The sequence below is a fragment of the Oncorhynchus masou genome, chromosome 5 (genome assembly GCF_036934945.1).
Source record: "Oncorhynchus masou masou isolate Uvic2021 chromosome 5, UVic_Omas_1.1, whole genome shotgun sequence".
Taxonomy (NCBI): Eukaryota; Metazoa; Chordata; class Actinopteri; order Salmoniformes; family Salmonidae; genus Oncorhynchus; species Oncorhynchus masou.
The window spans coordinates 13,900,025-13,905,024 of record NC_088216.1 but is presented as its reverse complement, the minus strand read 5'-3'; positions in this window follow the sequence as shown (position 1 = coordinate 13,905,024).

Genomic DNA, 5,000 nt, shown 5'->3' with positions numbered 1-5,000 from the left:
CCCACCTCCTCTCCTCTCATACTAACCTCTCCGCCCCACCTCCTCTCCTCTCATACTAACCTCTCCTCTCATACTAATCTCTCCGCCCCACCTCCTCTCCTCTCCTACTAACCTCTCCTCTCATACTAATCTCTCCGCCCCATCTCCTCTCTCCTCTCATACTAATCTCTCCGCCCCACCTCCTCTCCTCTCATACTAACCTCTCCGCCCCACCTCCTCTCCTCTCATACTAACCTCTCCGCCCCACCTCCTCTCCTCTCCTCTCCACTTCTCTTTGCCACCTCATCCCCATCTATCGTACTGGCAGATCACTCAAGATTGATTTCGAAATTGGACGTCTGTCTATGTCTTGATGATGTGGGGAAAATGCCTTAAAAACAGCCTCCAGAGGACCCAGTGAGCAGCAGGCTTAATCCCATGCCTCTGGATCAGGAGATCACATGTTCAATCCAAACGGTAGACAGACGTTTATTGTTTAGTTTTAACCCTATCCCAAATTACAACCCTTAACTGAACCCTTCGGAATGAATGCCTAAACATAATGTTTGAACCCTAACCAAAACCTTAACCTTTAACCCTTTGACGTTTGGAGAAAAGTTCAAAAGTGTCTAGTTCTGCACTGAGTCTGTGAGAGCTTGTTGCTATGGTAACACCTTGTTCTTCAGAGTGACACAGACAGATGGAGTTTGTGATAGTGTCAGAGCTAGAGGGACAGACAGATGGACAGATGGAATTTGTGATAGTATCAGAGCTAGAGGGACAGACAGACAGACAGACAGACAGACGGACAGATGGACAGATGGAGTTTGTGATAGTATCAGAGCTAGAGAGACAGACAGATGGACAGACAGATGGACAGACAGAGCATCACACACTGTGACACGACTTCTGTTGTCACTAACTGTCATGTTCTCCACAAACAAACAGACGGAGTAGGAAAACACTACTGGTATACTGTAGTAGGAACAGAGGGACATGGAGAGAGAGGAAGCAAAATATAGAAAAAGATGGAGAGAGAGGGAGTGAGAAGGAGAGAGGTGGAAGAGAGAGAGAGAGTGGGGGAATGTCACAGCTGTTGAAGGAAGTGGACCAAGGTGCAGCGTGGTAAGCGTACATTTTCTTTTATTATAAAAAACAACAAACGAGAAAACAACCCGAGAAGCTAAAGGCTAAGTGCCATAAACAAAAGTCAACTTCCCACAAAGACAGGTGGGAAAAGGGCTACCTAAGTATAGTTCTCAATCAGAGACAACGATAGACAGCTGTCCCTGATTGAGAACCCGACCAAAACATAGAAATACACATCATAGAACATAGAATACCCAAATCACACCCTGAACAAACCAGATAGAGACATAAACAGGATCTCTACGGTCAGGGCGTGACAGGGAGAGGATATATGGAGAGTTATTTGACATGTTGGAATGAATTACCCAAAAAACTGTGCAAACTAGAATGTATTTGGCACTAAACAGAGAGTACACAATGGCAGAAAACCACATGTTATATTGTTTATTTCACTTTCGTTTATTATCTATTTCACTTGCTTTGGCAAAGTAAACATATGTTTCCCATGCCAATGGGGAGAGAGAGAGAGAGAGGGGAGAGAGAGAGGGAGAGAGAGGGAGAGGGAGAGTGAGCGAGAGAGGGAGAGAGACAGAGAGGTTTCTTTGTATTAATTTATTTTTGTCGTTGTTGTTTTGTTTAATTTCTTTGTTGCTTTTTGTCGTTGTTGTTCTGTTTTAGTTTTTTAACTTGCTTTGGAAATGTTAACATGTTTCCCATGCCAATAAATACATTAATTGAACTGAATTGGGAGAGGGGAGAGGAACGGAATTGAAATAGAAATGCTCTTCTGATAGATGCTCTTCTGATACAGACGACAAACAAGTTGTTTATGTACACACTGTGGGTGTATATGTACACACTGTACACACTATGTACACACTGTGGGTGTATATGTACACACTGTACACACTATGTACACACTGTGGGTGTATATGTACACACTGTACACACTATGTACACACTGTGGGTGTATATGTACACACTGTGGGTGTTTCTGTACACACTGTGGGTGTTTCTGTACACACTGTGGGTGTTTCTGTACACACTGTGGGTGTTTCTGTACACACTGTGGGTGTTTATGTACACACTGTGGGTGTTTCTGTACACACTGTGGGTGTATATGTACACACTGTCGGTGTTCATCAAAATGCTCCGAGCAGCTTGGAGGGAGGGAGGGAGTATGACTCTAAATTAAAGTATGCGAAACAGAGCACAGAGGGCACTTCTCAAATGGGTACTCTGTTTGTACATATTTTGAAGCATCGATGCAGGCTTCAATGGAAAGTATGCCAAAAAAATATGACGCAACCGTGTAATAAATTACGCAACATTTCTTGAAATCAACGGCGGCCATTATGTGAGCAAGCGAGAGAACACACACTCTGACTCTGGAAGGAAACGTTGCCTATTCACATCTCATATGTTGTCTGACTACAATATTTTATCTTGATAGGTTAATAAATACATGCTGTGTTTAATTTGGGCATGTTTACCTGCCACTGTTCTGTAGATCGGATGCCCATAATAAGTCAATAGGGGTAACTGGCTAGCTTCTACTGTTAGCTAGCTATCTAGATAGCCATGAAGAAGTGTTCGCTAGCTACCCATGAAAAATTGACATTTACCTTGCATAATATTCGTTTTACATCATTTTTGCCTATTAAACTATCTGGTTAGCTACATTATTACGAGTCAAATATAGCGAGCTTATAGTTATGAAGTAAAAGGTTTGCTTTGTGTATATCTTGCGACCCCTATTACTAGCCTGTTCAACCTCTCTTTCGTATCGTCTGAGATTCCCAAAGATTGGAAAGCTGCCGCGGTCATCAACCCTCTTCAAAGGGGGGGACACTCTCGACCCAAACTGCTACAGACCTGTATATATCCTACCCTGTCTTTCTGAGGTCTTCAAAAGCCAAGTTAACAAACAGATGACCGACCATTTCGAATCCCACCGTACCTTCTCCGCTATGCAATCTGGTTTCCAAGCAGGGATTGGGTGCTCCTCAGCCACGCTCAAGGTTCTAAACGACATCATAACAGCCATCGATAAGAGACATTATTGTGCAGCCATATTCATCGACCTGGCCAAGGCCTTCGAATCTGTCAATCACCACATTCTTATTGGCAGACTCGACAGCCTTGGTTTCTCAAATGAATGGCTCGCCTGGTTTACCAACTACATCTCTGATAGAGTTCAGTGTGTCAAATCGGAGTGCCTGTGTTCCAGACCTCTGTCAGTCTCTATGGGGGTGCCACAGGGTTCAATTCTCGGGCCGACTCTCTTCTCTGTATACATCAATCATGTTGCTCTTGCTGCTGGTTATTCTCTGATATGCCTCTACGCAGACGACACCATTCTGTATACTTCTGGCCCCTCTTTGGACACAATCCTCCAGACGAGCTTCAATGCCATACAACTCTCCTTCCGTGGCCACCAACTGCTCTTAAACGCAAGTAAAACGAAATGCATGCTATTCAACCGATCACTGCCCTCACCTGTTCGCCCGTCCAGCATCACTACTCTGGACGGCTCTGACTTAGAATACGTGGACAACTCTCCTTCCAGACTCACATTAAGCATCTCCAATCCAAAATTAAATCTAGAATACACATCCTATATCGCAACAAAGCATCCTTCACTCATGCTGCCAAACATACCCTCGTAAAACTGACCATCCTACCGATCCTCGACTTCGGTGATGTCATCTATAAAATTGCCTCCAACACTCTACTCCACAAACTGGATGCAGTCTATCACAGTGTCATCTGTTTTGTCACCAAAGCCCCATACACTACCCACCATTGCGACTTGTACGCTCTCGTTGGTTGGCCCTCGCTTCATACTCGTCACCAAACCCACTGGCTACAGGTTATCTACAAATCTCTGCTAGGTAAAGCTCACTGGTCACCATAGCAGCACCCACTCGTAGCACGCGCTCCAGCAGGTATATCCCACTGGTCACCCCCAAAGCCAGTTCCTCCTTTGGTCATCTTTCCTTCCAGTTCTCTGCTGCCAATGACTGGAACGAACTGCAAAAATTTCTGAAGCTGGAGACTCATATCTCCCTCACTAGCTTTAAGCACCAGCTGTCAGAGTAGCTCACAGATCACTGCACCTGTACATAGCCCATCTGTAAACAGCCCATCTATTTACTGTCGTGTTTTTACTATCATTAAATTGAAGACATAGTTTTATCAAAGATTCCCTGTAATTAGTATAACGCGATCAAACTAATTCATTGTGTAACTGTAATTAACTAGGAAATAGGGGCACCAAGGAAAAATGTTCAGATTACAAGGTTATAATTTCCTAATATAACCTTTCAGATATTTTCATATCTGATCAACGAGTCTTCTGATTAATGAATTATTTACTTTACCTCACGTTAGTCTCATTCCAAACGTCGTAAATTGTTGGTTATCTGCACGAACCCAGTCTTCACTATGAGTCACCCATACATCAGTAATTCACATTCCATACAGTAATTCATAGAAATGCATAAACAAACAGTAAATATGGTTACATGAAATGATAGAATGTGCCCTAGTGGGCTGAACCGGCATGGCGGCTTGTTAGACAAAGGGGCAATGGGTGTTCGACTAAGAAGTCCCGAGAGAGTAAATTATAACTATTAAAATGCTAATCCCTTACACATGAACGCTCACTCATTCGGGAACAATTGCAATCAATATATATATATATATATACATTTACGCTCAGTGTGTCGTCTTGATCGCTGGTGAAAAGTCTTTATTTTGTAGAATTGTCCGTCTCTCTCCCTCTCTCTCTCTGTCTTGGTGAGAGGGGATAGGTCAAAGTGACATTTGTTATAGAATGGATGTTTCGGCGGTTGTCGTTCATCGCGTTCAATGATACCGAATTCCTAGCTGCAGACTAGTAATCAATATCAAAGACTTGTTCTTATTCT